This window comes from Myotis davidii, unplaced genomic scaffold, assembly GCF_000327345.1.
Source record: "Myotis davidii unplaced genomic scaffold, ASM32734v1 scaffold762, whole genome shotgun sequence".
In the NCBI taxonomy this organism is placed as follows: domain Eukaryota; kingdom Metazoa; phylum Chordata; class Mammalia; order Chiroptera; family Vespertilionidae; genus Myotis; species Myotis davidii.
Window position 1 is genome coordinate 2,086,518 of NW_006293699.1, and position 26,801 is coordinate 2,113,318.

Here is a 26,801-nt window from a genome sequence, read left to right on the forward strand (position 1 = left end):
TGGTGGTGGAGCCAGGTCAGCTCAAGCCCAGCAGGAGCCAGGGCCTCTGAGGCCAGTGCCCACACTGGCAGGGGCCACCAGCTGTCACAGCAGATGGTCGCGGACACCGCCTGCCGGGGCTGCGACTGAGCTCATCCCCCTGAGGAGACAGATGAGCTTGAGCCCCCTCCCGTGGTGCCCGGGCACGGTGAGGCTCCGGGACTGGGAATCGCAGGGTCTCCGGGCCCCGGCGGCATCCCTGACCCCTGGCCCTGGCCCTATGCTGGCCAGCTTCTGCTCTGAGGCGGAAAGCGGCATCCTGACTGCCTGCGAGAACCTCACCGTGAGGGTCTCTTCCACCCCAGCCCCGGTCGCCCTGCTCATCCAGGGCGAAGGACCCCCCTGCCCGCCCTGCTGGGCCCGAGCCTCCCAGCAGGGGTGGCTGCCACTTTCTCACCAGAATCAGCCCCCACCCATGAAAACGGCCAAGGATGCGGCGAGATTCTATGAACGAGCACGCAGATGTTTAAAGCGCAGGACACCATGTTCTCAGGCACTCGTGGAACCAGAGCCTTATCATTAGCGCGTTTCGTCAGGTTCCCTCTCACGTGAGGAGCTGCCTTCTCACCCACCTGAGGTGCCCGGGGGGCAGGGTCTCCCACTGTCACCCCCGCGGGGTCGGCAGGAGAGGCACCCGGCCACCTCCTGTCCTTCCGATTTGACCTTCCTGCCCTGAGACGGCTTGCCTCAGACAGGCCAATGCAATAGCCTCAGCAGACATCGATTTTCCTTAAGTCAAAACAAAGACTACAAATTAGCTTCACTCTCAAAGGTCTGGCTTCGCCACAGACATGTTCAGGGACAGAACCAGCCACTGCGCCTCAGGGGATGGAGCTCTGGGCAGGCGGGTTCCAGGCAGAGCTGAGTGCAGCCGGGCCGGCGTGTTCCACCCTCGAGCAGAGAGCAGAGCCCTTGCAGCTCAGACGTGCTGCTCATGGACCACGAAATGAAGGAAGTCAGGGCCGAGCTCAGCACTTATATCAGAGTCATCTCTTTATCACACGCAGCCTGCTGCCGCCTCGGGAAGTCAGGAGCCTGTGCCCTGGGGCACCCACACCTCGTGTTTTGAACCAGAAGATAAAATGCAGGGCTGGGTCTTGCTCACGGTGCCTGCTTTTCTGCTGTGTCCACTGCAGGTTGAACCACAGCGGGTTCTCGCTTTAATCCCCTGCGTGTTCATGGGCCCTGTGTGTGGGGAATGTGGGGGGGACTGGCTGGGAGGCTGATGGAGGGCAGTGCAGCCGCCCACAGTTTGGGATTGGATACAGCCCCACTGTGTGGATTGAGCTGGCTGGGAGCGAGCTCCGTGCCCACTGCATTTGGTTTCTGGCACACACCCTGGGAGAATGATTCTCAGGTTTGTTTCTTGGCCTCTCCCATGCCGAGACCTCTGGCTTTGGCCCCGTCAGAAATACCGGAGCTGGAAGTGGCCATTCCAGGGGCAGCGGGGCATCACTCAAGCGTGACAGGCCTAGGCTGGGCCCCCAAGGTGCCACCCAAACCCCGGTGAGGGCAGGACGGCCTTTCCCACAATGCCTCAGTGTCCCCTCCCATCATCTGCCCGTGGACCTGGTCACCTTCCCTGGGGTCAGCCAGGACCCCTCCAGTCCCCAGAGATGAAGGGTTGGCAAGGCTCCCCTGGTCCAAGTCCGGTCCCCAGGCCTGCGACCATCACAGAATTGCCACTCGGGAGGCGGGTGGCAGTGACACCGATGATGTCCTACTTTCGCCATGAGGAATGAAGGCGGGGTCCTCCCCCAGGGGCCCGAGAACTGGTCCCTTCAGTGCACGTCCCCGGAACCCAGGCGGACTCTGATGCGGGATGCTCATCCAGGCTGTGGCTCTGGGTCCTTCCCCAGCACAAGCCACGCTGTTCATCCCCAGCACTGCCCTCCCAGCACAAGCCACGCTGATCTCACCGGCGAGTCAGGACAGAAGTCATTTTAAAGTGCGCTGTGCAACCTAAGAAACAAACCTCAGCCCATGGACTTTAAAACCCAGAAATGATACAAATCCACTTGTCTTTTCACCAAGAAAATACCGTCCGAGGCGAGAGATGCCGGTGTCGTATATTATTACTTCGACCCACAGTGGTCTCTCTCACTTAAAGCAAATATTTTTTTTGGAAGCCGTGGTTGGTGCCCGTAAGCCAAGTCCATCAAACAGAAAAGCAGGTCTTTAAACAAAAGGTGATTCCCCAAGGTTGAATCTAGGCAGTTTGCCAAATGCATCCTTCTGATGCTGTCAGAAATTAGTGCTGGGCCTGGGTGTGTGGCTCAGTGGTTGGAGCTATGCACAAGCACTGAGGGTCGTGGGCTTGATTCTCAGTCAAGGGTATGTGTCTGGTTGCAGGTTCAGTCCCTGGCCTGGTGGCACGTGAGAGGCGCAACCAATCAATGTGCCCCTCTCACATCAATGTTTTTCTCTCTCTCTCTCTCTCTCTCTCTCTCTCTCTCTCTCCCCCCCCTTCCTTCCCTCTCTCTCTAAAAACCAATGGGAAAATACCCTCCAGCTAGGACTTACAGTAAAGGGCAGTCTCTTGTAACGAGAGAAAAAAGGAAGCTGGGATGTGCTCACGGTGAGACAGCCCAGGCAGGAAACCGTGAAACTCCTCTGGGACCCCAGGACGGCCGCTCACTGTTTCCGAGCCTCAGTGTCACCGTCCGGAAAAGGGAGATGACAGAATCTACCCTCACAAGCTATTTTTGCATTATTACGGTTTTTTTCATGATGTTGTACAGTTTCATCCCAACACCATTATCTTGAGCACCGCTGTGCACGGGTGATAAGACCAGCTCCCTGGCTCCCCCGCGGCAGGAGCGTTCCGTCCCTGATCTCAGTCTCCTCGTCTGTGACATGCAGTCAGTTAGCTCATCGATCCGGTCTTTTCACGGTCACATTCTTGTTGTTGTTATTGCTCAAGGATATTTTTCCATTGATTTTTTTTTAGAGAGAGTGGAAGGGAAGGAGGGAGAGGGAGAGAGAGAGAAACATCGATGTGAGAAAGACATTGATTGGTTGCCTCCCGCTCATATCCTGCTCACGTCCTGACTGGGGCCGGGGATTGAATCTGCAACCCAGGTTCATGCCCTTGATCATGAATCAAACCTGAGACCCTTCAGTGTGCAGGCCGGTGCTCTAACCACTGAGCACAGGGGCGAGACTGCCTTTTTATGACCTTTTTTCTACAGCAGAAAACTTTCTTCCAAAGGAATCAATGATATACTCTTAGAATGAAACTGAGGCATGCATCTACTTAAGATATAGAACCAAATGGAACTTCTAGGACTGAAAAATGTAATATCTGAAAAGAAAACAATTCATTATGACCTCGGATTGGGCAATGGTTTCCAAGATGTGAAACCTAAGCACAACCAACGAAGGGGAAAACTAGATCAATCGGAGTCTAGCAACATCAAAACCTCAGCGCATCAGGGAAGTGGGAAGGCGGGAGGAAAGGGGGCCTCTGCAGGTCCCTCTACCAGAGACTGTAGATTAGAGCCTGGGAAGGAGACTGTAATTCACTAACAAAGAGGCCTGGCCCGGTTAGCAGAGCATGGTTTACGTCACCTCTCCGAGTCGCTGGACTGTTGACAACAGCTGCTGTAAATAAAGTTCTTGTTGCTCAGCCTGTTTCCGTGGAGTTACTGTCTCCTGGTTGGGGTGTTGCCTGGTGTCCGCACGCCTCATGACTTTTCACGGAGTGGAGCACGCTGTGGACTTGATGCTGTTGAGAATCTGAATTTTTCAAATTTTCTTAAACAATTGGGTTTTGTTCTGAGAGGCAGAGAATGCACTGGCTGGTCCGTTCCATGCAGGGCAGGCCGTGTGGGGCGCCGTCAGACCAGGCGTGGGCCAGGGACCATCTCCACCCCCACACACTCCAGGGCTTAGGCCACTGGCTGCCCCTCCCACCGCGGTGCCTGCGAGGGACCCTCTGCGCACAGCTGGCCCCGCCCGGGGCCACGGCCCTGCGCCCCGTGAGGACAGTTGTTCCATGTGTTTGTCCGGGTCTGTAGCTCCTTACAGTGGGGTCTGAGGACTCCTCACCATGGCCAGAGCCACAGCTGGATTAGTGCTATTCGATGCCTGTGTTACTTTAGGGGGCGATGTTGAGGACACAGTAACATGAACAAGACCCTTAGGGTAGTGTGTTTCGTAGAGAAACCTCAGGGCTATTTAAACAAAGTTAGGCCTTCATATTTTTTTAGAAGCTAAAAATTTGGTAAAACCAAATAGTGCTAAAAACAAGGGATATCTACTTGAGTTAACCGCACACTGTTCTACTGGATCAGATGGTAATGTTTTGAAAAATATTGTAAAATTCTTACTGTGTAGCTGCAAAATTTAGAGGTCAGCTTCCGATATTCTTAGTTCAACTTCCTGTCCTTTTGTTGTTGTTAATCCTCATCCAAGGATATTTTCCCATTGATTTTTAGAGAGAGTGGAAGGGAGGGAGACAGGAAAAAATGAAGAGAGAGAGAGAGAGAGAGAGAGGCCATGTGAGAGAAACACAGTAATCGGTTGCCTCCCACAGGTACCAGACCGGGGCTGGGGATCTTCCTGCAAACCAGGTATGTGCCCTTGACTGGGAATCGGACCCTTCAGTGCATGGGCTGATGCTCTAACCACTGAGCACTCTGGTGAAGGCTCAGTTTTCTGCCTTGATTGGCGTATTTGCCCTGCTTCCTCACGCTTTCCTCCTTTAGACAATCCACTAGCACTGCCAAGGGGGCAGAATATAAGCTCTTTGCCAAGTCCCTTGCCAAGAACTTTACTGTCTCTTGGCTTTAAGCAAGGGAAGTCGGAATCTTATCTGACCCTTGTCAAACTGGAGGAAAAGAGATTTAGGGCGATCCACTCACCATCCTTTTTTGAACTCCCTTCTGCCATCAAGATACCTTCACCTGTCCAGTCTCTCTCCACCATTTCACTCCCCAGGCTCGCTCTGCCTCCGCTTCCCACCTTCCGGCTCTAGAAGGAATAACTAGTTCAGTGAGGCACTGATGCCCGAGGCTGCCTCCGACGTGTTGGAGGGCCTCCCCAAAGTGAGGAGCACGTGTGGCAGCAGCTGGGGACTCCCCGCCTCAGCCTGTGAGAACTGCGAGGCCTTCTGAGGGGCACAAAGGCACTAGAAGTAAGAACGCATCTTTCTCCAGTGAGCGTCCACGCCTGCCATTCACGCAACATTTCTCATTTATTCTAGCTTAAGGCCAATCGTGTCTGTGGTGACGGCTACACACCAGTTCACTGCCTCATTGTTTCGGTGAAAATGTTGCGCGAGCTATTCTGGCCCATTTCCCAGATCCTCACACGCTCTTACTCTACCTCCCTCGATGCACTGAACACGAACACTCCGCCCAGGTGTCTCCTGTGTGACGGAAGCAGCAGTTCTGCTCCTGGGAACCGGGAGGAAGGGCTCACTAACGGCCCATCGCAGGCCCGCCCACCCAGTCCGTCCTCTCAGGACACCTGTGATGATGCTGTTCAGGAAACTCCTTCCCACGGGGCTCGGAATGTGCTTTGGCAGAGACCCGGCTTTTCGGGCGTACCCTCCGACTTTACCAAAGGAGAGGTGCAGTGAGAAAGTAGGAGGCACATGGGGGTGGGTATTCTCTAATCCAGCGCAGTCGTGGGTTTTGTGGGGACCCGCAATTTCCTCTGCCCCCAGCATCCTCTCTGTTGTCCTTCTATTTCCCTTTCCCACAATGTGGACATCACTGATCATCTGCTAACAGTGCCTTGTGGCCTTCCCTTCACTGGACCCTTCTCTTTGAGTTCCTTGATTGGTTCCCTCTCCTCTGCTTGAGCGCTTCATAGGAATCCCCTGGAGCTCAAGTCCGACGAACGTCTCTCTCCTGATGTATCTTATTCTGGAGGAGCTCATCCAGGTCCATGGTCTTGTAGACCATCTGTACGGGGATGGCTCGCAGTCTTGTGTCCCCGGTCTGGGTGTTCAAAATGTCCATCTGACGCGTTTTGCACTCCTCACTCAGTCAGAATACAGCTCCACCTCTTCGAAGCCCCCAAAACCATTCATTAACCAAAGTTCCCCCTCCGGTAACTGGCACCGCCAACTGTCCAGTTGCCCAAATCAGAAACCTGGGACATGTGACCCATTCTTCTTTTCCATCGCACCCCGTCTAATCTGACAAGTCCCATTACATCTTCAGTCTATATCCCCAGTCAGGTCACCATTCCTACCCTCAGGGCCACCTGCTGGTCCTCACCACCATCACCGCTCACCTGCCCTGGCTTCACTCCCCGAAGGCCTCCGTGCTTCCCTCCGTCTTCCCTCCTGTGCCCCATCCCCACAGGAAGCAGAGGGCCCTGTAAACCCTGAACCAGCCAGGTCCCTCCTGGGCTCCATCCCCACAGGAAACGGAGGGCCCTGTAAACCCTGAACCAGCCAGGTCCCTCCTGGGCTCCATCCCCACAGGAAACGGAGGGCCCTGTAAACCCTGAACCAGCCAGGTCCCTCCTGGGCTCTGCTTGGCTTCTGTTGGACACCTCGCCAGGGTCTGTAGGACACACACGAGCTTGGCCTTCCAGGACCCTCTGCCCTGTCTCTCCAGCTCCAGCCATATTGGTCCTCTTCCATTCCCTTTTGAAATTCTCAAACGGGCCGAGTTCATGTCTGCATTGCAGCCTCTCTCGCTGCTGTTCCCTCTGCCTGGAACGCGCTGTCACAGATCTGCATGTGGCCGTCCTTCCCGTCACTCAGTCAACTCAAATGTCACCTCTGCAGAGCGGTGTCCTGCGTCTGCTTTATTGTCCTCCAAGCATGGATCACTATTAAGACATTGCGCCGGAAGGCATTGTGAATTATCATTTCCGTTTCCCCAGTGGATGCAGAAGGACTTGCCTATTGTGTTTAATCTTCTGAAACCCGGGCTCGATGAATATTAATGAAGTATATTTTAATTTTAAAAATTGAAACATTCAGTTTTAAAAGTGGGTTTATTTGTCTCCGTGTTGCCAAGTAGCTGGTGTGCATAGGAATAAAACATCTGAATTAAGAATACGAAGGATTGAAACTTAGCCAGAACGTGTGGGCGTTACCTAGGGTGACTCTGACCCCCGCTGGCTCACTTATCGGAGACTCCTTGTGTGGCTTCATCACTTTCACAGAGTTCACAAGAGGATCCGATGAAACCGGTACCGTGACTACAAAGAGAGTGAGAAAGCCCCCCCGTCAGTGTTGGGTGTTTGTTGATGGTACATTGTAATAGCCGCCTGAGAACCTGTCTTTGGCAGGGTGTAGATCAGGGTGAAATTCATCTAAATGAGAAACGCCTCCTTTTCATGGCTCTGGCATCACTCTGTGTACCCCCCGGGCCAGGCGGGCGTCCAGCACTGCAGATGGTGGCCAGAGCGGGGTGGTCTGCAACCTCCGTACCCTGCCTACCAGGTGCCCCCACCGCTGTTCCCTGTCCCACTAGAGGGCGCCTCCTTCTGGCACCCACCTTGGCCATCTGTGCTGTCCACTGCAGTGCCCACAGAGCCAGCACTGTGCCTGGCACACACTACACACTCAGGAGTGTTAGTGAGGGAGGGGGAAGGCTGCTGGGTGGGCCTGGGAGAAGGGCCGGAGGGGTTGGGTGTGGACAGGGAGCCACAGTTGCCCGCGCGGTGGGATCTCGTCCACCCTCCAGCTGGCCTCCAGGCCCCAGCCTCACTTTCCCCTGAGCGTGCGGATCCCTCTCTGTGCGGAGCCCGCAGACAGGCAGCCAGCCCTGTGCTGGCAAAAGGGAGAGCGGCTCACCAGCTTCGTGAACTCACAGCCCGCGTGTCTGGCTTTTCAATCGGCTGGTTGCCATGACATCCCCTCACTCACGCTGGGAACCTTCCAGGCGGTTCCTGAGCCGAGGCCGCGGCGCAGCGACGATATGAAGGCAGCGTGTGTTGCTCTTTATGCTCAGAGGAGGTCGAGGTGAGCTCGCACACTGAGAGCAGGGCCGAGGACGCGGCCTGTGCAGAAGGTGGGACCGGGCAGGAGAGGCCCAGAGCCCCCTGGTCGCCTCAACGAGGAGGACCCTTTGGGGATAAGAAAGGGCTGCTGGGGGCAGGTCCACCACTTCAGTCTCCGGTCACCTTCCGGTCTCTCAGAGCTTCGCGCACAGCCCTTAAAGCACGGCAGAAGGCGACATGCGGGCAGATGCAGTCACTGGAGCAAGCAGTGTCGGAGGACCCTGACGTGGATGGACAATGCAGACGCCGCTGTGTTTGTGAGGGAGGAGGCACACGTTTAATGATAATAACTCACAGGGGAGCGTGGCTCTCGCCGATGGCCCACACGCAGGCCGGTGTCTTCTGGCTGCACAGCTGAGCCCATGCCGGCGTTCCTAAAATGCCGATCTTGTTAAGAGTTTATCCTTTTTAAATTCAATTTTGTGAAAAATGTAATGATGCAAAGAGGAAAACAAATACCCTACCAAAAGCCAGATTTCCCTCGTTCCCCCAACTCCATCAAACGTTATCTGTCTCTCCATTTTCGTTTGTTTTAGTTTTTCACTTGCTTTTCAATGCCGGATTTATATGGAAGACACGCAGTGGGACCGGCTTCTGTAGCCAATCACGTTCCTTCCCAGGTGTCCCCGACAGGCAGGAGCACATACAAGAAGCTGCAACGCTTCTCATGCACCCTCTTCTGTGAACACAGATTGAAGCCTGCGTAAGAGGAACAGGGTAATAAGGCTCTTTCTCCAGATTCTGGGGACGGCGTTCTTGTTGACCTAGTCGTGGCTTACAAGCAATGACCCCAAGTTAGCTCTTGAGCTGCGGCTTCTCCCTCTGTATGAAGCCTGGATTGAGCGCCCGTTGCCAACAATCACAGATGATACTCAATTCAATTCCAGCTTTTTAGGGTCACAGGAAGCCTCTTTCAGGAGCTCCTCTAAGTGTCCAGGTGGCCTTCACCTGCTCTGCTCCTGCGGGACCATGTTCAGTGCGGCAGCTGGGTGTCACACGGACCCCACAACTCCCTACACCTGTCCACAGAGCATGTGCAGCGTCCGTCTACACCGCTCTCGCTGGCATCAGCCTGGGCACGTGGCTGACCTGACTCCCCAGGCTTCAGTGAAACCTCGTGACCTTTTTCATACACGCACACATACACACAGACGCGCACACACATGCACACACGCACCTGCACGCTCTTACACTCTCTATGGTCTAAGAGGCCATGACCCGGGGTTTGTTTCATTCACATTCTGAGCTCTGTAAGCACAGGTTTTTAATTTTCTTCAGATGAAAGTGCACAGAGCTTCCCTGAGAGAATTAATGAGAACGCCCAGGGCTGCATGTGGTACAGGCGGAGGTGCAGACTCGAGGAGAGACATAAGGGGACGGAGAGGTGGGAGGAAGAGAGACTAAGTGGGTAGAGAAGTTCTTTGAACCTGTGTAGACTCACAAAGTCGAATGCTCTCTTTTGCGGTCGTTTCCTAGAGGTGAGCCCCGAATCATCGGTCTTTGGAGAAGCCGAGTCGGCCCAGGTCTTCCCAGAGCTGCCCTTCGGTGCGGCCCTCGTGCCTGCGGCATCGTCTTCTGTTTGAAGCGTTTCAGCGAGTGTTCTCTTGGCGCCTTCTCTCCAGTGGGGGTCAGGCCTCTGAAGGTGGCACGGAGTTTAATAGTCTGACCACATGAGCCCACATTCTCCCTGTGGAGGCAGCTTCCAGCCCCCGTGGGTCTGAGGACTTGCACCCGCACATGGCAGGAGCAGAGGGGCGGGAGGAACCTGGAGGTGGGCATCCAGGGGAGGCGGCCCCGCCAGGAGACCAGCATGAGGAATGGAAAGAGCTGTGGGTCCTCTCACGGGGGTGGGGCTATGTCTGCCCGCACAGAGGACTGGGACACGCAGGGAGGGAGCAGGAGACGCAGCTGTGAGGTCAGTAAAGCATCCCCAGAATTGGGAGAAGCCATACCGACGTAAGCACCAACAAACAGATGGTCCCCAAGCCCCTCACCACATGGTAGCACGTCCACACGCTCTCCTCACCTGGAATCTCAGCTGGGGCATGTACTGCTGCTACTGCTTGTAGATCACCAGGAGCCCTCAACAACCCAGCGAGAGGGAGGGGCTGCCGCCATGTCCGTTCTCTGGGTGAGGACAGGGTCACACAGTGAGCCTGGGGTCCTACAACGTGAGGAGTCGTCTAGCCATGAATACGTGTCCCATGGCTTCCTTCTCCATGGTCGCCCTGCGTCCCCATGCATGCTGAGTGCTGGTCACTCGGGTTCGTTCCTGAGGCCCCACTGTGTACAGCAGGGCCCTCTGCTCTGCGTCCTCCCCCCACCCCCGCCCCCGGGGACTCAGATGCAGCAGGCAGGGCGATAGGGACGTGCTCCGATTCCCCCAATTCCCCTCCCAGCTTCATGCAGAATCGGGATCTGGGCCAGCCCTCGCCTGTCCTGCCAGTGACCTAGGGGCCGGTGGCAGCTGAGGGCTGCTGCTCCCCCCCGACCCCCAGTGGGTTGGAGGAGGTGGGGTAAGTGGCTCCACGGGTCCCCTCGCTCTTCAGCGGAGAGGGGTCCACTCTGCACAGTGTATGCCACACACTGCAAGGCTCAGCCTCCCACTCCTCTCCTGACCCAGGCCCGAGATAACGGCCCCATTCGTCTAGGGCCATGGTCGGCAAACTGCGGCTCTTTGGCCCCTTGAGTGTGGCTCCTCCACAAAATACCACGTGCAGGCGTGCACGTACAGTGCGATTGAAACTTCGTGGCCCATGCGCAGAAGTTGGTATTTTGTGGAAGAGCCACACTCAAGGGGCCAAAGAGCCACATGTGGCTCCTGAGCTGCAGTTTGCCAACCACTGGTCTAGGGCTGCAGAGACACCACCCTGCCCGTGGTTTTAAAGAGCGGTGTTGTTATTCCTCTAATTGCACAGGGAATGTTTCAGATGCTTGGCTGGCAGATCCATGCTCCATGTGGTCCCCAGGGCCCGCTGCAGAGACACCACCCCGCCCGTGGTTTTAAACAGCGGTGTAGTTATTCCTCTCATTGCACAGGGAACGTTTCAGACGCTTGGCTAGCAGATCCATGCTCCATGTGGTCCCCAGGGCCCGTGGGCACGCGGGTCTGCCGGGTCCCGGAATATTCTCGCCCGCGTCCCAGCGCCTCGGCAGGAGGCTGTAGGCGGCTTGGTTCTCAGGGACAGGGCTCGGGCTCCCGAGGAGGCTGCCTGGTGACCCAGGCGGCACCTGCAAGCCTCCTGGTGCGGCCCAGGGAGCCGGGCATTGGTCCTGACTGCAGGCCATGGAGGCCATTGCAGCAGCTCGGCCTTCAGGGAGGTGAGACTCCACCGCCAGCGGGGGGTCTGGAGCCAGGAACGTTTCCCACCAGTGTTCCCCCAGTGAAGGAGATGAGAACGAAGCAGAAACAGTTGTGAAACATGACAGAAGACGTGGAGAGGGGACCCTAGGGGGCGGCAATCCTAAGAACCTGCTTTTTGGTATGGAAACAGCAGTAACACCGTCAACCACAGCAGCTGCCACCAGAGCTTTCTCAGTGAGAGCGTGCTCCTTGTTTAGAAAGACAATTGGAGATGAAAGTAGGGCGCCCAGACCCCCTGACACCGCGGCAAAGAGTGGAGGGGCTGCAGGCATCACCTCAGGAGGGCAGGAGGGGTGGCAGAGGGGACGGGGTGGGAGAGGAGCCTATGTGAGGGCCAAGGCTGGGAGTGAAATGTCAGGGCGAGGGGAGATGCTCCGGCATCGCCCAGCACAAGCTGGACACAGGTCCGCCCCGTCCCCTGCCACCACTCGCCCTCTGATGTTAAGCCGAGTTGTGTGGACACACGCACACCTTGTCTAGCGCTGCCACACGTGTGGGGAGCGTGAGGTTGACGAAGCTGCATTTCCTGTGCAGTTCAGCCTGCACGGGCCTGACACGGGTGTGCGCGGGGGAGGAGCAGCAGGAGCAGGAGGAGGAGCGCAGCTGGAAACACCCTGGGAGCACAGAGAAGTCCCAGGGAGGACTGCGGGCTTCCTGGGGCGGGGGGTTAGGGGGGGGGCGCGGGCTGGAGCGTTTTACTCAGGCCCAGGCTGGGGGGAGCCCCCCTGCCGCCTGGCTGGGTTTACCCGTGGTTTGTGGTATCGACAGCCGTCTCCTTCTCAACTCCTAGCCCACCTCCTCCAGGCGGGGCCCCCGGGACGAGCAAGGGCAGTTGTCTGATTATAAACCAGGATTACCTGTGGCCCCACTTGGCCATGGGCTATTCCAGTGGTTCTCAACCTTAGCTGCACGTTAGAATCACCTGGGAATCTTTTTAAAATCCTGATTTCTGGGCCTCATCCTCTGGAAATTCTGTTTCTCTGTTACTAATGTTGGGGCCTCATCCCATAACAAAGAAACAGAATTCCCGGAGGATGAGGCCAGAAATCAGGATTTTAAAAAAGTTCCCAGGTGATTCTAATGTGCAGCCAAGGTTGAGAACCGCTGGACTATTCTCTGTGTTTCTTTACTGCTCAGGACTCCATGAGTTGACCATTCGAATCCCAGGATGCCTCTGACGTGGCACAGCCACACTTGCCCCCTCGCCTCTGTCCTCGGAGTCAGGTGGGGCTGCTCCCGCGCTGGCACTTGTCGGCAGCATGACCTACACGGGAGGTCCTACCTCCTAATCCCAGGATGCCTGGCGTGGATGGCACCAGTCCTGCCTCTGACGTGGCACAGCCACACTCGCCCCCTCGCCTCTGTCCTCAGAGTCAGGTGGGGCTGGTCCCGCGCTGGCACTTGCCGGCAGCATGACCTACACGGGAGGTCCTACCTCCTAGAGCGGATTCCAGAGCTGGATCTGCACACACACATGCACACACACACTCAGACACACATGTATGCACACAGGCAGTCACGTGTGTGCACAGCACACACAAACACACATGCACACACACATTTCTGTGGTCTGTATTCCCCAGCTCATGGTAAGGGGCAGGTGTCTTCACAGCCGTTGGCACCACCGAGCTGGTAGGGCTCTGCTCTGTGGTCGAACCTATGGATCCATTGCAAGCATCGCCTTTGCACGTGTTACATATCAGATTGTGGGATTGCAAAGATGGACACTCCTCCAACAATATTTAAAATGTTTATTTATTTATAATTTTATCCCTCACCCAAGGATCTGTTTGTTTGTTGATCTTAGAAAAAGGAAGGGGGAGAGGGTGGGAGGGATGGAGAGAGGGAGGGAAGGAGAGAGGAGAGAGAGAGAGAGAGAGAGAGAGAGAGAGAGAGGGAGAGACATTGATGTGAGAAAGAGACAGAGCCCTTGTCTCCTGAAAGCTCTCCTACAGGGACCAAACCCACAACCTGGGTATGTGCCCGACCACCTTCTTGTGTATGGGACAATGCTCCAACCAACTGAGCCACGCCGGCCAGGGTTCCTCCAACAATATCTTAGATTTTTTTTAATTAGTCAAAACTGGAGAAAATGATTAGGGAAGATGTGTCTGTCTCTGTTAAAAATACACCCAAACAGTAAGGCTGTCCAGCCCCCTGGGTGAGGCAGGTGAGTCCCGCTCCGTCCAGTGCTCACCTGGGGCCTGGACACGCCGCTGGGAGCGCTGGTGCTCACGTTCACTCAACCTGCCGAGGGGAGCCACACTGCCTGGCTCGGGAACTTCCTTCTCAGCTGCAAAATGCTTCTTTAAAAAAAAGTGCGGAGGAGAAGGAATTATGGGAGCACATGCGGTATTTATCATTTGAATTAAAAGACGAAACCTGGCAAATAGTCCAGACGTCAATCGAGGAGCCGTGTCTGTTGGCGCTCAGCTCAGGGAGGTGATGAGCTGATGTCTTCATGCGGAGCCTTATAAGCATCCAGGCCACTTTCATGTGTATTATTTTTCTTGTCACTCACGATCATGTTGCAGAAAGACTGATGGTAATGGAATGAAGCGCGCTGTGTACTTAAAGACCGGGCTTGTCAGAGATGGGGCAGATTGATGGGCTGGTCAGTTTCATTTCTCACTTGACGCCAGTGTTCGTCAGAACGCCGCTCTCCAAACGACGACGTTGGAGAAACAGGCTGCAGGATTGCTTCAAAAAATATTTTGTTGGTTTTTAGAGAGAGAGGAAGGGAGAGCAAGAGAGAGAAGCGCCCATTGGCTGCCACCTGCACCTCCCCTCCTGGGGATCAAGCTCACAACCTGAGCATGGGCCTAACCCTGACAGTGAACTGGCAGGCAACCCTTTGGCGCACGGGTGATGCCCAACCAACTGAGCCACATCCGCTAAGGCCAGCAGGCTGTGGGTGCAGGGTTGGCTGTGGGGTGATGTATTGTCGGGGAAAACGTTGCACTGGGAGTCAGACTGGCTTGACGATGCGGTTGATGGCACTCCCTCACTTCCATAGTCGGGGACACGGCTCTTACGCACCTGCTGTGACTTCACAGTGCAGCTCTGGCCGGGAGTTTGCTGGCTGACTCGCCTAGATAGGGGCCCTGCTTGTACCCAGAGCCCAGCAGCCGCTGTCCCATGAGCAGATCTGCTGACACCATCTTTGCTCTCTTACTTTCCCTATAAGGTCTGTAGGAGAAGCTACAGGCTGGTGTTTTGCAATATTGAGGTTTCAAACTTTTAGTTCCGTGCACAGGAACAGGAGTCCTCCAGGGCCAAGTCCTCACCAAGGGCCCTCCCGAGTCGACACCCCACGGAGAGTTGCAGGCCCTCGGGGGTCTCATGTTGCCGAAAACTCTCCCCCGCGGCTGGCCTGGCTCCGAAAGTGACGGCCCAGGTGATATTTCATTTCAAACAATTAATTTTAATGATGGCGTGTTGTGAACCAATGAGAGGCATCTCTTCAGCGTCCACATGAGTTAAAATCAATATACAGTTTGAATTCACGGCAGGAGAGGAAAGCTTGCCAGGGCCCCTCCACGTCACGGCGGGACTTGCTATTGTCTGCTCTTGTTTCGTTTGGAAAAATAATGCAAGAGGTTAGCAGTGAGAGCTTTGAAATTGGATCATGATGAGGGGTTCTAAAGGGAATTAAACTGCAATTACTTCTGAAAATGTGAGGCAGCATCTTTATAATAATACTAGTCTTTCCCTGGCTGCTCACTCATCTCCCATTGGGAGGTGGGAGGGGCTGGTAGAACGCTGATAACTGATAAGAGGCATGGTTTTCAGGACGCTTTTACTTTTTCTAAACATTTTCACCTGTCCTGGGCTTCCTGGGTCCGCCCAGGGTTTGTGTGAGCACACCATTGTCAAGCAGATAACAGTGTGTGAAGGACTGTGGGACCGTCTCCCTCGTCTCACCAGTCCTGGCCTCCGGTGGGTGGTCTGAGAGGGGACTGAGGGAGGGGGAGGAAGAGACAGTGAGCAGCCAGTGCCGCTGCCCTTAGTAGCTGCTGCATTGCCGGAGTAGCCAGAGTTTCTATAAGAAATGTCAGCCCTGGGCGGTTGCTCAGTGGTTAGAGCATCCGCCCTCGCACAGAAAGGTCTCAGGTTCAGTTTCCGGTCACGGGCCCGTACCTGGGCTGCAGGTTCGATCTCCAGCCCCAGTTGGGGAACAAGCAGGTGGCAACTAATCAATGTGCCTCTCTCGTATCCATGTCTCCCTCTCTCCCCCTCCTCCCTTCTACTCTCTCTAAATTAAAAAAAAAAAATCAGTGGAAAAAGTGAGGATTAACAACAATAAACTATGTGGAAGCCTTCCCGTGGGAGGGAGTGCTGAGAGGACGTCTGTGGACCTCGGTCTCCATGGGACCCCTCTGCCCGGAGGGCCCACGTGCGCCTAAAGCAGCCTGTTTGAAATGAATAAAACTAAAAAAAAAAAAAAAAGACCGTTCCCTTTTATGTAATGATGTTTACTTTGAATTTATATTAGTTCACGCAAACACTCCATCCATGCTTTTGTTCCGGCCCTCCAGTCCAGTTTAAGAACCCATTGTGGCCCTCGAGTCAAAAAGTTTGCCCACCCCTGGCTCTGGCTCTCACCGGCCTTTCCCCATTTTCTGTGCCAACAGGACTGTCCCCATCTGCCTGCCACGCTCAGGTCCTCAGGTTTGGACCCATTCACTTTGGCTTTCAGATAATCAGAAAAGAAGTGCCTCCTTGCTGCTCACGCGCTCGGTCCTGTGCCCATCAATCCCGCCCGCTGGCCCCGCCTCCTCCCGCCCGCACCCACACCCACACCCACACCCACACCCACACCCACACCCACACCCACACCCACACCCACACGTGCTGCTTTCACCTGAACAAGCGGCTCAACCTCCACTCTCTCAGGCCGGACCTCAGTGTTCGGCCTCACAGATCCCACGGATGTACTCTCAGCCCTTCGTCTTTCCTGAGACCCGGGGAAATGTCTTCTCCCGCACCCTCTTCTTGCTGGGAGGGCTGCTTTGAACAGTGTTGTTTTTCACTATTTCTTCGGAGTGCGGAGGCTTTTTCCTGCATCTCTCACCCTCCCGACCACACCTTTCCGTCTGGGGACTGATGCCACCTGTCCCCGCAGTCTCGGGCGCCTCCCTCGGGACCTGGATCCCAGGCGACGGCCTCCCACTCCGCTCACCGGGGTTCAGAAGCGGTTTCACCGGACTCTATGGGTGACACCTCTAGTGGCGTTTTGTGCCATTTCCCCCTGAATTTCCGAGGAGGAGGCCGTGGTGCCCCCTGTTCTGTGGCATTTGAACCCTCTGAGGCCACCTGTGGAGCCTCCCTTCTCTCGCTGTGCTCCTCGCCTCTCTCCCCTCCCAGGGGCCCCGCTTCCCTCTGCTCTGGCCCCTCACCCTCTGCTGCCCTCGCCTCCTGGCCGCCTTCCCTCTGTCTGCCTCGTGCTGTGCACACCGCCCTTGTCCCCGCCGTCCATCACCCCTCTGCGGGCCCAGCAAACGGACTCTTCTCCCACGTCCTCGCCCCGCTGCCTCTTGAGCCCCCTGGGTGTGTGGCTTTTCCCTTTGTTATCTTATCACACGGGAATCCCCCCACCCCGCCCCCAGAGCTCTGGTCTCAGCCTCCTCTCAGCAGCTCTAGGAAACATGCCTGTGCCTTAGACTCAGTGCAGCCGGACGTTTCTCCCCACAGGCCATGCTGCAGCCTGGACACAGCATCCTGCTGCCCCATTTTGTTCCATTCCCGGCGGCACGCGGCTCTGGGTTTTGCAGAATGGGGACAGGGCTGCACAAGCCCTTGCCCTGCCTGGGGCGTGTCTCTGACAGCTCCCCTTAGGTGGCCATGTTGGACCCCGTGCCACCTTGCATACCAAGGCTCAGTCTTACGAGGTGCCAGGCTCCTTCCTCAGGCTCCTCTCAGGGCACGGCTCTCCCTGAATGCCCGGAGTCTGCTCCCCAGCCACAGCCACTGTCCTGGAAGCTGCCCCTAGACGTGTCAGGTGATAGCCACTCACAGCCCGATCGGTTACCAGCGGTTTCCCTTCTGGTTCCCCTCGCCAGCGCTGAACTATTCCAGGGACCAGCGCATCTCAGAGGCATTTGCAGACAAACAACTGAACTCAGGCACCCGACACTGTGCTGAGGCTGTTCCTCGCAGCTTCCACCTGCTCAGCCCAGCAGCACCTCACGCCCCGGACAGCGTTCCTGCTGCTTGTGCCCCTCCCCGTCCTTCCTGCTCCACAGGAGCACAGCCACAAGGTGCAATGGGCTTCACCAACTGACTTTTTTTTTCAACTTTATTGATATAAGTGACACACAGCACTGTGTAAATTTAAGGTGCACAGCATAATATTCAGACTTACATGTACTGTGAAATGATTATCACATGAAGTTAGTCAACATTCTTCATCTCATAGCGACACACAATGGAAAAGAAAGTGTCCAGCTTTCCTGTACAGCACACAGCCGTTTACCCATAGCCACCACGCTCCACGTGACACCCCCAGTGCTCGTCTATCTTACAACTGGAAGTCCGCACCTTTCGACCACCACCTTCCAACTCCCCCAACGTTTTAAAGAAACAATTTTTAACAAAAAAATCTTAACCCTGAGTACCAGGCTTCATTGTTCCTACAGCTTCTGGGAATTTTTCTCTTGTACCTTAGGCCCCGATCTGTCCTCATCCTGGACTTTCCAAGCAAGATTTCTTCACATGGGCTCTCAGGGGTGAAAGGGGGCAAGGTTGTAATTATTGTTACCATTGTCTAACTGAAACATAGCTTTCTTCAGTATGTCTGTAGAAAAACCACAGTAGTTTTGATACTACCTGTTACCAATAGGAATCACAGATGATTTAATATCGAAGTGACAATTGAAGATATCTCAGGATATAGGTCACTGTCACCGTGAATTCAAAATTCTATTTGTTTTTGGCCACTCCTGCGTCATAATCTTGGGGACTGTCTCAACAGCTCAGGCAGCAAAGCTGATCACTATTGTCATCAGACACAAAGCACAGGTCTCACACTCTCATTTTTTTAAAAAATATATTTTATTGATTTTTTACAGAGAGGAAGGGAGAGAGATAGAGAGTTAGAAACATCGATGAGAGAGAAACATCGATCAGCTGCCTCCTGCACACCTCCCACTGGGGATGTGCCTGCAACCCAGGTACATACCCTTGACCGGAATCGAACCTGGAACCTTTCAGTCCACAGGCCGACGCTCTATCCACCGAGCCAAACCGGTTTCAGCTCACACTCTCATTATTGCAGTTTAACTCAAAGCCTTCAGAGGACCTAGTGATCCCGGAGACCAGGATATCGTTTGCTTATGAAGCTGTGAAAACTTTCATTCTGTTTATAACCATGTATCTTGGCAAAACGGGAATTCAATTCTTAGAATCATCAAAACCAAAAAGTTAGAATTGGCTATCCAAGGCCTGGCCCACATGGCTCAGTGGTTGAGCCACGACCTGTGAGCCAGGAGGACACAGTTCAGTCCCAGGTCAGAGAACACACTGGGTTGTGGGCTCGATCCCCAGTGAGGGGTGTGCAGGAGGCAGCCAATCAATGATTCTCTCTCATCACTGACATTTCTTATCTCTCTCTCTCTCCCTCTCCTTTCCTCTCTTAAATCAATAAAAACATTTTTTAAAAAGAATTAGCTATCCAACTTGACAAGCATGTTTCCTTGTCAAAGACAACCCCATGGTTAAATATTATTAATTTACTAGAGGCCCGATGCACAGATTTGTGCACTGGTGGGGTCCCTTGGCTTGGCCTTTGGGGATCGGGCCGAAACCAGCTCTCAGATATCCCCTGAGGGGTCCCAGATTGCGAGAGAGAGCAGGCCAGGCCAAGGGACCCCACTGGTGCATGATCAAAGCCAGGAAGGGACCATGGGAGGGATTCAGGGTGTGTCTGGCCCCTCTCGCCCAGTCCCAATCCCAGCAGCAAGCTACCAGTTGGAGCATCTGCCCCCTGGTGGTCAATGTGCATCACAGCAACTGGTTGAATGGTCAAACAAACAGTTGGACACTTAGCATAATAGGCTTTTATTATATAGGATCTAAGCCAAAACAGTCATCATGCTCATATATCTTTTTTAAAAAAATATATTTTATTGAAATTTTACAGAGAGGAAGGGAGAGGGATAGAGAATTAAAAACATTGATGAGAGAGAAACATCAATCAGCTGCCTCCTGCACACCCTCCATTGGGGATGTGCCCGCAACCAAGGTACATGCCCTTGACCAGAATTGAACCTGGGACTTTCAGTCCGCAGGCCGACGCTCTATCCACTGAGCCAAACTGCTTAGGGCTCATATATCTTTATAAAACAAAAATTTATGCCCTGTCTGGATAGCTCAATTGGTTGCACCCAGGTTGTGGGGTTTGATCCCCAGTCAGGGCACATACAAGAAACAACCAATGAATGCATAAATAAGTGGAACAACAAATGGATGCTTTTTTTCTCTATCTTCCTATCTCTTTAAAATCAATCAATAACAATTTAAAACAAAATTTACTTTAACCTGACTATGTTTTAAATGTTTATATTGTGAATCACTAATGAACCAGTGTAAATAGATATCTTGTGTATTTTTATAACTATTTTTTCAAAATAATGCTTTTCTTTTAAATCAGATGTATGTTATTTTATATATTTAAATATGTTTTGAGAAAAGAAACACAGGCTTTACCAGAGTGTCATAGGGGTTCGTTTCTTGTTTCATTTATACCTGAAGAGACAAAGAAAAGTCCAGGTGACAAAGAAGAGACAAAGATCCATTGGTTTGGATCTTTACCCAAAAGAGACATTTTCTGCATCTTTGTTCTTCTCTAAATTTTAGGGCCTCAACCCCTCTTCCCTTCAGAATTTATCTCTGCTCTCTCCAATCCATGGCCACTTTCTTATGTGAAACAATTGACCTTCATTGCCCTGCACACGAGACTGTCCAAGCAAACCCGTCCTATTGCCAATCACAGCCGACCTGATAGAGTTCCTGTATAAGAAGTGATTTACCTGGCTTATCTCACAAAATCATTGAACCATTTGCTCAGAGCCCTACCAGTGGGGAAGAAGGAGTCTGAATCCAGAAATTCTGGCCCTAGGACTATACTCCTCTTTCATATGCTATGTGCGCATTTATTTTTAAATTGAATTTATTGGGGTGACACTGGTTAACTAAATTATACAAGTTTCAGGTGCACAATTCCACAGCACATCATCTGGACACTGTTTTGTGTGCTCATCACCCAAGTCAAGTTTCTGTCTATCACCACTTATCCGCCCCTACCCTCCTTCACCTCCCCCGCATCCCAAGCAATCACCACACCACCACACTGTTGTCCGTGAGTTTTTTTTCTTCTTTTTCTTTCTTGTTCAATTCCACGCACCCCCTCCCCCAGCCCTACTCCAACAGAACTAACAAGCAAAATAGAGACAGACTCATAGATGGAGAGTTTTCTATGAACTCATTTAAATATCTTTTGAAACAAATATGTATATACTTGTCTCCTGCTTTGTCCCTAGAATGTGCAGACACCTGCAGTTAAGAAAAAAAAAATGTTCTCTCTCTCTCCCTACCCCTCTTCCCTCCCCCCACCCCCCACGTCTGTTCCTTTCTGCCCTCCTGTCCTGGGATTGGCCCTGTGGAGATTCTTGGGCACCTCCTGTCCCCTCTTTCATTGTCAACGTTCCTATTTAAATTTTCTGTGAGCTGAGACTCCTGCCTGCAGTGGCCCCACAACCTGGCTGAGAAGTGATCATTCTTCATGCTGACCACAGCGCCCCAGCATTCCCTACAAGGCTTCCTGTCTTCCCCACAAGGAGGTGACCTTGCCTCTGCAGACACTTCATCTCCGTGTGTCTTCGGTGCAGTTGTATTTGTCTCCTTGAATGATTCCATAAGCTAAACAGCAGTTGCCCATGTTCCTCGGTTGATTCATTTTCTAGAAAAGTAAGAGCCCATTTATGATCACAGTTTAAAAAAAACCAAAAACAAACCAATGATATCTCAATGTATATCCTACATCCTCATACAAAATGCCTCTTTTTATTTGGTACAAATAAGAGCAAGCAATATTTATTACAAATGGTTGCTTCTTTGATTCATTCTTGTATGATATGGTTTCTAGACCTACTTGCACTTTGACTGTAGTTGATTAATTAGAGTTCATTTATAGGCACAGAACAGAATAGTGTCTGGAGACACTTATCAGAGTATGTCTACCAAGGTGGCGTTGGTAGAAAGTTCGCTGAGATGATCACTATGAAGGATGTGCACTCTATAATTCCAGTAATAATGTTTACAGCTGAATCGCATTGTGGCTTCTTAACTGTGGGGCCAACTGAATAGCCCCACTTTCTTTATATAACTCTTGTCAAGCTGTATTTGTTCCTTCCCAGGAACTGTGCAATCTTATTTTTACCTGATTGGTTTTTAAATGTACCTAGTCCAGACCCTGACCATAACTGTATGTGCACCCTACTGCTGTCATTGTCCTCTAACCTATAGCCATGGTCCCTGAAGCAAATGTGTGATGTTCCTTCCCCCGTCTCATTCCCCTTCTTTCCCCCCTTTCCTCTCTCCCTCTCAGAGGACAAAAAGTCTTTTCTTTTCCCTTGTAGGAATCACTTGTGATGATGGTAGTATAACTAGGGATTGAGACATCCGGCTTCTATTTAATCTGTTTCATCTCTATGTACAGTTTGAACTTCTTGAGTTCACTGATACATGGATTTTTTTTTCAATAAATACTGAAAAGGGTTTTCTCTTATGATTTTCATAACATATTATTTTATCCATCTTTATTGTAAGTATAGAGTATATAATACATATATAAAATATGTGTTAATCGACTATTTATGTTATCAGTTAAGCTTTTGGTCAATAGTAGGCTACCGGTATTAGTAATAAAGTTTTGGGAGAGTCGAAAGTTATCTGTGGATTTTTTATTGCATGGGATGGGGGTGGTCAGTGCCCCTAACCTCGGTGTTGTCCCAGGGTGTACTGTACTAATAATCTAGCATTAGATCCAATGCGGAGGTGATACTGCTTGGAATCTAGAGACCCAGCAGGCACATCGGAAAACTCAGTAGAAATTATATCCAAAAGCTAAGGAAATCAAGAAGCAATTTGTTTTAGAATGATACTCAAAACTATGATACTGTTTTTTTGTGTCTTTCTTAGTCTTTCCAGCTCAAGGTCGATTTTCTGTCAGTCTTGATGCAGACATTTGGAAACCCCTAAGCTCAATGGAAACTCATGGTAATTGCAGAATCAGTGAGTGAGCTGTGCAGGAGCTGTGTTGAGCTTGGAAGAAAGACAAGAGAGGTAATTGACTATGGCCACCTTTGACCCTGGCAGGTCCCTGGGAGGAAAGCTTTCAGTCTGTTTACATTCTTGAATCCATTTTCCATGCTAGTGTTCTCAGGTGTCATTGAACAGAACCAGTGTTTGAAGGCAATAGCAGCAGCCTCCCAGGACCATATGCCAGGCTCATTCAAAGGCTCTGCCTGCAGCCACATGTGTTTTTCTGAGGATCACAGGTAGCCCTTCAAGCAAATTTTCAGAGTTGTTTTTAAAGAATCACTGATGCTGTAATAAAAAACAACACTTTAAAAACAATTTACTGGATGAGAAAATTAGTGATTGAACAATTTAAGCATTTGGCACCAGCAGGATTAGTTCTCTCCTCCAATGGACCAGGAACTGTGCTGGACTGGCTGTGTGCAGTGAAGGAGATGGAAGCAGTCCTTCCTATCAGGGAGTTTGTCCTCTGGGGGAGGAGACCCAAGGGGACATCCATCAGGACCACCTGTCTGTCTGGGAGGCGTCCAAGGTGTTTGCAGGAGGAGATTGCCCACAGGAGGGTAGATTTTTCAAAATTTTCTTCATTTAAAATACTAGAGGACTGGTGCACAAATTCGTTCACAGATGGGGGGTCCCTTGGCCTGCCCGGTGATTGGGGCAATCAGGGCCATCTTGTCCAGTCCTGATCGGGGTCGATTGGGGCTGACTGGCCGGGGGAAGGGACCGCGGAAGTTTGGCCGGCCACGGGAGGTTGGCTGTGGAGCACACTGACCACCAGGAGGCAGCTCCAGCATTGAGCATCTGCCCTCTGGTGGTCAGTGTGTGTCATAGCAACCAGTCCACCAGTTGTTCAGTTATTTGGTAGCTCAGTCACTTAGGGTTTTATATATTTAGACTAGAGGCCCAGTGCACAAAATTTGCACACTCGGGGGGATCCCTCAGCCAGGCCTGCACACTCTTGCAGTCTGGGAGCCCTTGGGGGGATGACCGACTGATGGCTTAGGGGAGCGAGCCTAAGCCAGCAGTCGGACATTCTTAGCTCTGCTGCAGAGGTGGGAGAGGCTCCCGCCACCGCCGCTACGCTCACCAGCCATGAGCCCGGCTTCTGGTGGAGTGGTGCTCCCCCTGTGGGAGTGCACTGACCCCAGGGGGCAGTGCCCATCATAGCGACCAGTTATTCTACTGTTTGGTCGATTTGCATATTAACCTTTTATTATATAGGCTATTTTTATTGATTTCAGAGAGGAAGGGAGAGGAGAGAGAATCATTGATTGGCTGCCTCCTGCATGCCTCCGACTGGGGATCGAGCCCACAACCCAGGCATGTGCTCTGACGGGGAATTGAACTATGACCTACTGCTTTATACATTGATGCTCAACCACTGAGCCAATCCAGCCAGGCCAAAATTTTCTTTAAAATCATACACTCATGGCATAAATAACATGACCCACCAAGGGATCCTAGTTCATAGTTTCTGAAAGGCATTGTTGTGGGCAATATAACATCTTTGTATACTGGTGTCTCAGTGGTCACTGACCAGAGACCCTCCAAGCAGACCCTCATAGGGTGTCTTCCAGGAGGCAGCCTCTGTGTGGACAGACTGTAGATAAGAATAGCTGAAGTGCATTTTCTTCTAATTCAAACACCTCCTCTGTATATCAGACACTTCCTTGTATGAACTTGAATTAGACATGCATCTACTTATGAAGGAACTTGTAATGGGGAGATAAGACATGCCCAATCATTGGAAAGGCTCAACAATGTGTGTGTTGTGAGTCAATGCAGGAATACAGGGTAAAGAGTTCTGTGTTTGATAAAGCAGGTACTTACAGACATTAGGAGGGTTCAGCAAGGCTAGTAGTAACTTTTACAAAATCATGGAAGGCCTCTGGGAAGGAGTGGCTTTTGAGCTGGGCTTTGAAGAAAGGCTATGATTGTACCAGCAGGAAGTTGAATTTCACAGCTTACTGTGTTGTGCTGTGAGTGCATGCCCTGTCACAAATGGGTTACCCAATGAGATAAAGAAAAAAATAAAAACTTTCCTGGAAACAAATGAAAATGAATGCACAACCACCCCAAATCTCTGGGAGACAGCAAAAGCAGTTCTGAGAGGGAAGATCATAGCATTACAGTTCTACCTGAAAACACAAGAAAAATTAATACTAAATGACTTAATCCTACAACTTAAAGAATTAGAAACAGAAAAACAATAAAGGCCAGAGTAAGTAGAAGGAAAAATAAACATTAGAACAGAAATAAATGACACAGAGACTAAAAAAACAATACAAAAGATCAATGAAACCAAGAACTGGTTCTTTGAAAGATAAACAACATTGATGAAATGTTAGCCAGACTCTCAAGAAACAGAGAGAGAGGACCTCCTCAAATTATTCCAAAAAATCCAAGAGGAAGGAACACTTCCACCCTCTTTTCATGGGGCCAGCTTTATCCTAATTCCAAAACCAGCTAAAGACACTACAAAGAAAGAGAATTATAGGCCAATATCCTGAGGAACATAGATGCTAAAATCCTCAACAAAATATTAGCAAGTAAGATCCAGTAATGTATTAAAAATGTCATACATCATGACAAAATGGGATTTATTCCAGGGATGTAAGGCTAGTACAATATTCACAAATCAAAAAGCGTGATACATCACATAAACTAATTGAAAGACAAAAATCCCATGATCATATCAATAGATGCAGAAAAAGCATTTGACAAATGCAACACCCATTTTTGACAAAAACACTTAGCAAAGTGGGAATAGAAGAATCATACCTCAACATAATATAGACCATGTATGACAAACTACAACGAACATCATACTCAATGGGCAAAAACTAAAACCATTTCTCCTAAGAATAGGAACAAGACAGGGATGTCCATTTTCACCACTTTTATTCACCATAGTACTGGACATCCTAGCCACAGTGATCAGACAAGAAGAAAACATAAAAGGCATCCAAATTGGAAAGGAGGACGTAAAATTCATTATTCCCAGATGACATGATATTGTTCATAGAAAACCCTAAAGACTTCACCACAAACTACTGGATTCAATAAATGAATTTGTCAATGTAGCAAGATACAAAATCAACACCCAAAAATTGATGGCATTTTTATACATCAATAATGAATTCTCAGAAAGAGAAACTAAACAAGTAATCCCTTTTACCATTGCAATAAAAAAGTTAAGATACTTAGGAATAAACTTAACCAAGAAGCTAAAAGACTTGTACTCAGAAAACTACAGGACATCGAAAAAAGAGATACAAGAAGATATAAACAAGTAGAAGAATATGCTGTCTTCATGAATTGGTAGACTTAACATCATAAAAATGTTCATACTACCCAAAGCAATCTACAGATTCAATGCAATCCCTATTAAATTGCCAATGGCATATTTTACAGATCTAGAACAAATACTCAAAAAATTTATATGGAACCAAAAACCCCGACAGCCACAGCAATCTTGAGAAAGAAGAACAAAGTTGGAGGAATCACTATACCAGATATCAAGTTATACTACAAAGCCACTGTAATCAAAGCAGCCTAGTACTGGCACAAGAACAGACATATAGATAGATTCAATGGAACAGAAAAGAGACCCTACAAATCGACCAAGCCATTATGTTCAATTAATATTTGACAAAGAAGGCATGACCATACAATGGAGTCAAGACAGTCTCTTCAATAAATGGTGTTGGGGAAACTGGACAGATACATGCAAAAAAAAAAAGAAACTAGACCACCAACTTACACCATATACAAGAATAAACCAAATACGAATGAAAGACTTAAATGCAAGACATGAAACCATAAAACTCTAGAAGAATCTATAGGCATCAAAATCTCAAACATCTCTCATAGCAATATGTTTTCAGATACATCTCCTAGGACTTAGGGCAAAGGAAACTAAGGAAAAAATAAATAGGACTACATCAAAATGCAATGCTTTTGCACAGCAAAAGAAGCCATCAGCAAAATGAAAGGGAGCCCGCTCTGTTGGAGAACGTATTTGGCAATGATACATCTGATAAAAGGTTAATATCCAAAATACTTGTAGATAAGGAACTCACACACCTTAACAAAAGGAAGATAA